The 11,842-nt window shown below is 37.8% G+C and overlaps 1 protein-coding gene across 10 annotated transcripts in view; it reads right to left on the bottom strand.

The window, feature by feature from the left end:
- The window catches only part of LOC136853202 (glutathione S-transferase 1-like), a 498,955-nt gene extending 487,508 nt beyond the window's left edge, over positions 1 to 11,447 (bottom strand). For 4 of the 10 annotated variants that reach the window (XM_067128571.1, XM_067128575.1, XM_067128570.1 and 1 more), the window contains exon 1: positions 11,039 to 11,165. The gene's annotated coding sequence lies outside the window, so the exon portion shown is untranslated. Of the gene's footprint in view, positions 1 to 11,038 lie in introns of all 10 variants that reach the window. The other 6 variants (XM_067128566.1, XM_067128567.1, XM_067128568.1 and 3 more) reach the window with 4 other exon arrangements.
- Positions 11,448 to 11,842: the final 395 nt, after the last annotated feature.

The raw sequence follows: 11,842 nt of genomic DNA, 5'->3' as shown, positions 1-11,842 counted from the left end.
TCTTTTATAACCTTTATTAGTTTTCTGTAAAAGAAAACTATTGTGCCAGCTTTGTCTGTCCGTCCGCACTTTTTCTGTCCGCCCGCAGATCTTAAAAACTACTGAGGCTAGGGGGCTGCAAATTATGTTGATCATCCACCCTCCAAGCATCAAACATACCAAATTGCAGCCCTCAAGCTTCCTTAGTAGTTTGAATTTTATTTAAGGTTAAAGTTAGCCATAACCGTGCTTCTGGCAACGATATAGGATAGGCCACCACCGGCTCGTGGTTAAAGTTTCTTAAGCAGCGGTTCACACAGCATTATACCGAGACCACCGAAAGATAAATCTATTTTCGGTGGCCTTAATTATACGCCGTAGCCACTGTACAGAAAACTCGACTGCGGCGCATTTTTTACTTGTTTAATTTGCATTCAGCATATACACTTCACTTTCATACATGAGAGCTACTCAACAATTCCCTAAAAACATTCCTATTCTGGCTTCCACAGACACTTCTGTTTTCTTCTAAATATTGTTTATGCACTTTGCTGAAGTTCTTGCTTTTACCTATTCAATGACGCCTCTTTCTTACTATATTCCATTATTACATATTTTCCCATTCATCCACACGAACGGACGTCTTCCTTCTTCCCCCATCTATACAAAGTTACTGCGCCATTTTCCTTGTTTCCATCTTCTCTAATAGAGAGAGAGAGAGAGAGAGAGAGAGAGAGAGAGAGAGAGAGAGAGAGAGAGATGTCCTAAGGTCAGAAATCTATTACCTCAGAGCGAACACAAATCTTCGACGATCATGGACGAGAAAAGTGGCCACAGAGCTTCGTCATTACTATCATTGGACACGAGAGACATCAATCACCGGGCTACGGAGGTTAAGAAGCTGCCAATTCGCAGTACAAAGACCTCCTTCCATTCATCTCCCTCCCTCCCTCCCCCACTGCGCTTCGTCAAGGCGAAGGGTGCTAAGGTATCCCCAAGGCCGATACAAAGGGTATACAGTTTGAAATGAGGTGCTGTTAGGTAGGCTTGGGGAGTGCAAATAGGGGCTCTTTTAAAATCATTTATGAAGCAGCCTTCAATATATTTACTGTTATCTGCAATGATAAAAGGAAGATTATCGGATGATGAACAATTATAACAAAGATGCTAGGAACTTATTGCAATATCATAGCTTGTTTTACTAGCTACCCGTAGGGGGCTAGGGCCGTCAGTGCACCTCTGTAGGCATTATTTAAGGTTCTTTGCAGCGTGCCTTCGGACCCTAGCTGCAACCCCTTTTGTTCCTTTTACTGTGCCTCCTTTCATATTCTCTCTTCCATCTTCCTTTCCACCCTCCCCTAACAACTGATTCATAGTGCAACTGCGAGGTTTTCCTCCTGCTACACCTTTCAGACCATTTTATGTTAATTTCCGTTTCAGCGCTGCATGACCTCGTTGGTCCCAGTGCTTGGGCTTTGGCCTAAATTCTACATTCAATGCGAGTAGTCCTGCTGCAGTTTATACATCAATTTATCCAAGACTGAGCTGGCAAATATTACGAATGGACTGTTTGGCATTGGGTATGACACTAACCGTTAATGTCACCGATTTGACACTTGGTAAAAAAAAAAAAGAAAATCTTGGAGACAAAAATCAAATCCCCTTCTCAAGTACTGTAAATACCAAATGAGAGAACAAATGCATAACTACAGAAAATAGAACAGGTATTCTGAAGCAAATGTACAATTTCTGAGATAGTCTATTACGGCAAATGTCTAATTCCAGAGATATATAGTCTATTAACGCAAACGTGTAATTCCTGAGATAGTCTATTATGGCAAATGTGTAATTCCTGAGATAGTCTATTACAGCAAATGTGTAATTCCTGAGATAGTCTATTATGGCAAATGTGTATGTCCTGAGATAACCTATTACGGCAAACTTTGTAATTCCAGATATTCTATTACGGCAAATGTGTATATCCTGAGATAGTCTATTACAGCAAATGTGTAAATCCTGAGATAGTCTATTATGGCAAATGTGTAATTCCTGAGATAGTCTATTATGGCAAATGTCTAATTCCTGAGACAGTCTATTATGGCAAATGTCTAATTCCTGAGATAGTCTATTATGGCAAATGTGTATATCCTGAGATAGTCTATTATGGCAAATGTGTAATTCCTGAGATAGTCTATTACAGCAAATGTGTATATCCTGATATAATCTATTATGGCAAACTTTGTAATTCCAGATATTCTATTACGGCAAATGTGTATATCCTGAGATGGTCTATTACAGCAAATGTGTAAATCCTGAGATAGTCTATTACAGCAAATGTGTAATTCCTGAGATAGTCTATTAAGGCAAATGTGTAATTCCCGAGATATTATATTATGTCAAAGGTGTAATTCCTGAGATAGTCTATTATGGCAAATGTGTATATCCTGAGATAGTCTATTACAGCAAATGTGTAATTCCTGAGATAGTCTATTAAGGTAAATGTGTAATTCCTGAGATAGTCTATTATGGCAAATGTCTAATTCCAGAGATAGTCTATTATGGCAAATGTGTATATCCTGAGATAATCTATTACGTCAAACTTTGTAAATCCAGATATTCTATTATGGCAAATGTGTATATCCTGAGATGGTCTATTACAGCAAATGTGTAAACCCTGCGATAGTCTATTACAGCAAATGTGTAATTGCCGAGATAGTCTATTATGGCAAATGTGTAATTCCTGAGAATAGTCCATTATGGCAAATGTGTAATTCCTGAGATAGTCTATTACGGCAAATGTGTATATCCTGAGATAGTCTATTACGGCAAATGTGTAATTCCTGAGATAGTCTATTAAGGTAAATGTATAATTCCTGAGAAAGTCTATTACGGCAAATGTCTAATTCTTGAAATAGTCTATTACGGCAAATGTCTAATTCCAGAGATATATAGTCTATTAAGGCAAATGTGTAATTCCTGAGATAGTCTATTACAGCAAATGTATAATTCCGGAGATAGTCTATTATGGCAAATGTGTATATCTTGAGATAATGTGTATATCCTGAGATAATCTATTACGGCAAACTTTGTAATTCCAGAGATATTCTATAACGGTAAGTATGTATATCCTGAGATAGTCTATTACGGCAAATGTGTAAATCCTGAGATAGTCTACTAGGGCAAATGTGTAATTCTTGAGATAGTCTATTATGGCAAATGTGTATATCCTGAGATAGTCTATTATGGCAAATGTGTAATTGCCGAGAGTCTATTTAGGGCAAATGTGTAATTCCTGAGATAGTCTATTAGGGCAAATGTGTAATTTCTGAGATAGTCTATCACAGCAAATGTGTAAATCCTGAGGTAGTCTATTACGGCAAAGGTGTACATCCTGAGATAGTCTATTAAGGTAAATGTGTAATTCCTGAGATGGTCTATTATGGCAAATGTGTAATTCTTAAAATAGTCTATTACAGCAAATGTCTAATTCCAGATATATATAGTCTATTAAGGCAAATGTGTAATTCCTGAGATAGTCTATTCGGCAAATGTATAATTCCGGAGATAGTCTACTATGGAAAATGTGTATATCTTGAGATAATGTGTATATCCTGAGATAATCTATTACAGCAAACTTTGTAATTCCAGAGATATTCTATTACAGCAAATGTGTATATCCTGAGATAGTCTATTATGACAAATGTGTAAATCCTGAGATAGTCTATTAGGGCAAATGTGTAAATCCTGAGATAGTCTATTAGGGCAAATGTGTAATTCTTGAGATAGTCTATTACGGCAAATGTGTATATCCTGAGATAATCTATTATGGCAAACTTTGTAATTCCAGATATTCTATTATGGCAAATGTTTATATCCTGAGATGGTCTATTACAGCAAATGTGTAAATCCTGAGATAGTCTATTACAGCAAATGTGTAATTCCTGAGATAGTCTATTAAGGCAAATGTGTAATTCCTGAGATATTATATTATAACAAATGTGTAATTCCTGAGATAGTCTATTACAGCAAATGTGTAATTCCTGAGATAGTCTATTACAGCAAATGTGTAATTCCTGAGATAGTCTATTACGGAAAATGTGTAATTCCTGAGATAGTCTATTAGGGCAAATGTGTAATTCCTGAGATAGTCTATTAGGGCAAATGTGTAATTTCTGAGATAGTCTATTAGGGCAAATGTGTAATTCCTGAGATAGTCTATCACGGCAAATGTGTAAATCCTGAGATAGTCTATTACGACAAAGGTGTATATCCTGAGATAGTCTATTAAGGTAAATGTGTAATTCCTGAGATAGTCTATTACGGCAAATGTCTAATTCTTGAAATAGTCTATTACAGCAAATGTCTAATTCCAGAGATATATAAACTATTAAGGCAAATGTGTAATTCCTGAGATAGTCTATTACAGCAAATGTATAATTCCAAAGATAGTCTATTATGGTAAATGTGTATATCTTGAGATAATGTGTATATCCTGAGATAATCTATTACGGCAAACTTTGAAATTCCAGAGATATTCTATTATGGCAAATGTGTAAATCCTGAGATAGTCTATTACGGCAAATGTGTAAATCCTGAGATAGTCTATTAGGCCAAATGTGTAATTCTTGAGATAGTCTATTACGGTAAATGTGTATATCCTGAAATAGTCTATTACGGCAAATGTGTAATTCCTGAGATAGTCTATTAGGGCAAATGTGTAATTCCTGAGATAGTCTATTAGGCAAATGTGTAATTCCTGAGATAGTCTATCACGGCAAATGCGCAAATCCTGAGGTAGTCTATCACGGCAAAGGTGTAACTCCAGAGATAATTTTACATTCACCTAATCTTGACAGAAACGATGAGCCCTTAAAAAAAAAAAAGAAGTCTATGACAGTTACATATGATAATCAACCTTTAAAAAATAAATTTCATTTTCAAACACACCTGTTATGGGGTCCTTCTTTTATTTACAAATTAAACGACTCTCTTGCCTTAAATACTCTATAACGCTGGCTTATGAATAAAAACAAACAAACAAACTTTAAAATATTATTTAAAAACGATCACTGCAACAAACAAAAATAAAAAGATTCCCAAATGAGTTTTAGAACAGAACAGAATATAGAATTTAGGCCAAAGGGCAAGCACTGGGACCTATGAGGTCATTCATCGCTAAAACGGAAACTGACAGTAGAAAGGTTTGAAAGGTTAACAGGAGGAAAACCTCGCAGTTGCACTATGAAACAATTGTATGAGAGGGTTGAGGAAAGAAAGATGGAAGAAAGAAAATATGAACGGACGTAGAGTAAACGGAATGAAAGGGGTTGCAGCTAGCAGGTCGAAGGGACGCTGCAAAGAACCTTAAGTAATGCCTACAGTGCACCGCGTGAGGTGCACTGACAGCACTACCCCCTTCTGGGGCAAACGAGTTATACATCGAATCAAGAGAGAAAAAAAAACACATAAAAACAACAGAGGGGGTTAATTAGGAAAAAATTCACCGGATGTTATTCCTCGCAAAGGCTGCAATGAAAGTTGCACACGGGCAATTTCCAGAGTAATCCCGGCAAAAACGCTGTTCACCTTGCACGGGGGAAGGACGCTTATGAAGACTGTATCCACGAGGGCTTTCTTTCCCGGAACACGGGCTTCTTCTGACAAAAGCTGGTTTCCCCAGAGGCTCAACAACCTACGAAGATTTTTTTGCAATTTTAATCAAGATATATTTCACTATAATATTTGTAAGATTATTACATTTCACTATAACGTATATAGTTGAGGTTAAGTATGTAAGGATTATAGAATTTTGGCCAAAGGCCAAGCGCTGGGACCTATGTGGTCATTCAGTGCTGAGAGGGAAACCGACCATAGAAAGGTCTCAAGGGTGTAACAGGAAGAAAACCTCGCAGTTGCACTTTGAAATAATTATTAGGAGAGGGTAGAAAGTTGGATGGAAGGAAGAGAATAAGAACGGAGGTACAGTAAAAAGAATGAAAGAGGTTGCAGCTAGGGGTCGAATGGACGCTGCAAATATCTTAAGTGATGTCTACAGAGCACCACTTGAGGTGCACTGACGGCACCAACCCCCCTACGGGAACTTCGGTTATTTTACATTTTACGTTAGTCTGTGGTAAGACAGTATTGTCCGTCCTTTATTTTTAAACGCACGGCTTAACGTTGTGATTATATCATACTTCTAAATAGTGCTACATTTTCTCCTTTTCAGTATATATATATATACATACATATATATATATATATATATATATATATATATATATATATACATATATATATATATATATATATATATATATATATATATATATATATATACAGTATGTGTGTGTGTGTGTGTGTATGCAAAGCGCCACAACATTGTCCGCGTACAATACCAAACTTCTATTGTTTTATTTTCTGCTATTTTTAATGTACATGCATAAATGTGTGTGTGTGTGTGTGTGCAAAGCGCTCTAACTTGGTCCATGTACAATACCAAACTTATCTTGTTAAATTTTCTGCTTTTTTGTGTGTATATATTTAAGTGCTTTTGTGTGCGCGCGCGTGTGTGTGTGTGTGTGTGTGTAAGCAAAGCGCTCTAAATTTGTCCATATACAACAATAAAGTTCTATTATATTTTCTGTTTATTTTAGTGCGTATGTATATATAATGTATATATATATATATATATATATATATATATATATATATATATATATATATATATATATATATATATATATATATATAAATATATATATATATATATATTAAGTGTGGTGTGTGTATGCAGTATGCAAAGCAACCTAACTTTGCCCGTGTAGAGCAGCGCGAGTCTTCGAACAAATCCCAAAACCTGTTGCCGTGGGAGGGAAGGAGGGAGGGAGGGAGCTTAGAAGTCGGCTACCTGTTACGACAGCCCTCGCTGTTATTTATGCTTTCCTTCGCCTCGGGGATACGAATGGCATACGAGGTTTCGGCGTCGTATTTGGTCTCTCGCAAAGCCATAAGTCATCTCAAAGTATATACACAAATGTTATCCCTTTAATCCGTAAAATCTTTGTCAAACACAAACATGCTGGAGGGGAGAGAGAGAGAGAGAGAGAGAGAGAGAGAGAGAGAGAGAGAGAGAGAGAGAGAGAGAGAGAGTGTCTGCACGAATATTATTCCGTTAATCCTTAACATTTTTGTCCAGGACAAACATGAGGGAGAGAGAGAGAGAGAGAGAGAGAGAGAGAGAGAGTCTGCACAAATATTATTCCCTTAATCCTTAAAATTTTTGTCCAGCACAAACATGAGAGAGAGAGAGAGAGAGAGAGAGAGAGAGAGAGAGAGAGAGAGAGAGAGAGAGAGAGAGAGAGAGAGAGTCTGCAAAAAAAAAAATTCCCTTACTCCGTAAAATTCCTGTCCAACACAAACATTCTAGAGAGAGAGAGAGAGAGAGAGAGAGAGGGGGGGGGGGTTGTCTAAAAATGTGGTTTGGGTTTTTCTTATGAATGACGTAATATTCGTCAGAATAATAACGTGTTTTTCACTAGTAAAGAATCTCCATCGGGGCATTCATTGCTGTATTCTGCAATCTCCTTAGGCTGCGTCCACACTGTAGTAAAACGTGATCACACTTTCGCTATTATTATTATTATTATTATTATTATTATTATTATTATTATTATTATTATTATTACGAGCTTGATGGCACGCGCTACGCTGCGCTGGAATCCGACGCGGCCAGTCATGTCTCTCCGACCCTCCTGATCCCCTACCTACCCCGGCCCACCAGGGACGGACAAACAGGTTTGCAGGAGGACGGTGGATGTGTCATGTCTCCCCTATGCCCTCCCGATCCCCTACCTACCCCGCCCCCATCCGGGCCGGACAAACAAGAAAGATCCACTCGGACTTTATTAGTATAGATTAATATTAAGAAGATGAACCCTATTCATGACGAACAAGCCCACCACAGGGGCCACTAACTAGAAATTCCAGCTTCCAAAGAATATTTGTTATATATATATATTACTGTCACATTCATAAATTTGTACGTATGTATTTTTGAATGAATATATATATATATATATATATATATATATATATATATATATATATATATATATATATATGCACATTCATTCAAAAATACTTACATACATACAAATTAATTTATGAATGTGACAGTGTTCAGTTTTGTGTAAGGTGGAATACTGTACTTTAGGGAAACTGATGACGATTATACCTATCTATCTATCTATCCTTCTATCTATCTATCTATTTACCTATCTATTTATATATCTATATATATATATATATTATATCTGTGTCGGGACAACCGGTTTTCTCAGTTCATCTACACTGATAAAATCCTGAAAGAATTTCATGTATCACAAGTCGTCAGAAAAACTGGTGTATGGCAAATCCCTTATGATTTGCGCATGACTTAACCTGGGAGAAGCAAGCAATTCTACATAATGTATGATCATTTCTTCAGTGATAAAGAAGCGAGAAATGAAAAACCCATGAATTGTGGACGACCTAAAGCCGTGCTATTAAACCACACTCAATCTAAAACGTGTAATTGCAAGTGGCAACAACGGGAAATTGCAAGCGGCAACGCCACAGGCAGCCAACATTCTGGAATGCACAGTCACCCTGGAGGTTCCGTGACGTCACGGCCAATGGCAGGGATTCTTCGGCCGTGGCTGCCTTTTGCAAGACGTTCGTCAGGCGCGTTTACAGCTACATTTTCCGACACGTTTCTGCATCTCGCCGAAAGTTTACCAAATGTTGAAGATACTGGTCACAACAATATGGTGGCACAAGTTCGTCTTCTTGCAGCCAAATATCGACACCTTTTTTTGGATTTGAACAAACTGGAAGACAGATTTTGTAACCTAATTGCAACGATCATTAAATCAATAGAATGTTACCATGATTCATATCAGCTAGTACAGTAATAACGTTTAACATATTAGGAACGAACGTTTCCTCGTGTGCATAGTTATAAGATAATAACCGTCAGGGTTATGATTACACTAGGCCTATGCACCAATCGCTGTCAAATCTAGGACAAGCTCTACATATATGACGTTCCAACCGACGAACATAAATATGAAACGGAGACCTTTAACTCCGTTCCTAAATGCTTTTACAAACACTCCTTGAAACAGATCCCTCCGGCTGACAACACCGCCGGTACCTTTCGACGCCCTACCTGACGGCGAGGCATCACAGGATGCCGACAGATATCGTTCGTGTGACAACGGCTTGACAAGGGCAGCAGCGACGATCCTATACCCTATAATATAAAGTACTTGCGGTTTCACGGTCTGAAGGTCGACAAACCAGGTCCGGTTAAGAATGGCAGCGAGCGAGGGGTTGTATTACGTACTGGCAAATCTGTATACACGTAAGGTCGGCTTACTGGCGAAGATTACGAGTCTGAAACCAGAAACTTACAATGCCGTAAGAGGAAACTGGTGTCAGAACCGGAAACTTCCAACGTTCTTGCGTGGACTTCTTGTTGGCGAAGGGTTGCATTTATTGTATCACTCTCAGGTTTTCTTTTTATTGAACATAGGCCTACACACACGCACAAATACACACAATACACACACACAAATATATATATATATATATATATATATATATATATATATATATATATATATATATATATATATATATATATATATGCGAAGGGTTGAATTTATTACATCACAGGTTTTCTCTTGTTGAACATAGGCCTACACACACACAATATATATATAATATATTTTACGATCTATGGAGGTGTCAGTTACAATTACAGGAACTATAAACTCCTTTATTTGGATGGTTATAAGTGTTAAACCACATCCAAACCTTTCGTCTTTTTCATTAGTAGGCCTACCAAATACTACACGTTAACATAAGTGACCCAACCAATTTCATACTACCAAGTTCTCATTCTCTTTTAATTCTAGGATTATCCAGTGAAAGGTGGCACCTTTTACTTGTTTTTATAAAGGGGTTATGTATCTGGTATTAATAATGGCCATTAATGCAAAATTCTTATCATGCACTATGATCCCGAAAGCGTTATTTTCCGAATATGTATATGTATATACATACATATACATATATACATGCATAAAAATATATATTATTATATATATAAATATATATTATATATATATATACAGTCTTTATCCCGCAAAGGTAGAGCCACGGTTACCTTACCGGTTCTTAACGAGTCTTTTGGGATGGGGCTCCGAGCCCATTTATATAAATGTATATATATAAATGTATTTCTATAAATGCATTCACATAAATGTATATATATTTTGTATTTATAGTAATCTTACAAGGGGTACATTCGTCAAGTACATAGCTGCATCACAAAATTTCCAGTTTCCTCGTTACATTTATTTGAGAGAGAGAGAGAGAGAGAGATGAAGCACCTACATGAATGAAATTCTATTTAGAGCAAGAAAACATAGGTGCATGTGAACCCGCTTGTCAAACAATAACCTCAAAACAATAGGCAAACAAATACTTAATTAGCATTTCACTATTAATAGTCTACATTTTGTACGAAAAATTTGTATTTTCTTTAATTTATATAAAATGTCAAATCTACCTAACGAATTTGCACCGGCGAAGATGAATCACATACGAAATACAACTGGGCACAGGCCACTCATTCAAGCCACGCCCCCTTTCAGTAATCATTGCTGTTAACCAAGCGGACACTTCGTACAAAACACCAAATAAAACTAATTCAGGCCATTCAATGGCCAAGCTCTGTATTAATCACAACGAACGAACAAAAAGTCTAAAGGAGACATGTATGCCTTTGGAGTCAAAGGTTCTGCTGTTCTTCAGAAATCACCTTCACAAAACCGCTTGTTTACGAAGTGACAGGTAGCCGCCCCTGTGTGCGAGAGACGTCGTCGCGAGCACGTGTGTGTGTGTGCTCTCCGAATACACATGGATGGGGGACGAACGGGAGAGGTAAAATGACACTTGGAAATCGCCCGAAAGATTCGCCTTTTCCCCTGAAATTTTCTCTCTCTCTCACCTGCTGAGAACAGAAGCGCAAAGAGGACGGCACGGGAAATCCAGTCAGAACAGGCGGCTTGCGCGACGTCCACCTTCTATGAAGACCACACGCACACTGACCGTCCTTACACTCTTCAACCCCTACGACGACCAGCAGCAACACAACACGAAATTATTGTTGTTGTTGGTGAACGCACAGGTTAAGTAACGTGGCGAGTGAAAAATAAAACGGGATTGGGTTACTCTTTATTTGATCTGTTAGTGACATCACGTTCTCATTCCATGAATGACTTCATTATGCATCGCTGACCTGACGTCATCACTCTCGTTATTTACAAGAGAAGGAGAACTCCGTTACGGAGGTCTGCCGACATGTCGAGAGAAAGAGAGAGACTACAACAGCGTAGACCAACACGCGGTTTAAGAATGGACTTCACAGTGAACCTTGGCTGCTGACGTCGTCTTGCATCTGGTACGTGGCGCGCATGTGCAGTTTATCTCTCAAACCTTCTTCATCGCCATGAATGAACGCCTTCACAGCCCAGGCAATTTAAGTGTTGTCCTCTGCGACAGAGGAATGTGTCGATAGACTTCCCGAATTCCGATTAGGTCTATAGTGAAGGAACGCAGTAGAATTCATCCTCGTTTGTTTGTCGGTGACAAGTACCCGAATGCCGATACAATTTTTGTTTTGTGCGTCCTGTCTCCATCTAATCTCCAGTCGTGCTTTGCTGACGATTTTAAATTTAAATTCTTTTCAGCTTTTAAAAGTTTTACCCCTACGCTAATTTGCTGTTCTTCAAGAGCATGAAAAACTGGTCAT

Source organism: Macrobrachium rosenbergii, chromosome 26 (genome assembly GCF_040412425.1).
Source record: "Macrobrachium rosenbergii isolate ZJJX-2024 chromosome 26, ASM4041242v1, whole genome shotgun sequence".
NCBI classification, from domain to species: domain Eukaryota; kingdom Metazoa; phylum Arthropoda; class Malacostraca; order Decapoda; family Palaemonidae; genus Macrobrachium; species Macrobrachium rosenbergii.
This window is presented reverse-complemented; position numbering and strand designations above follow the sequence as displayed.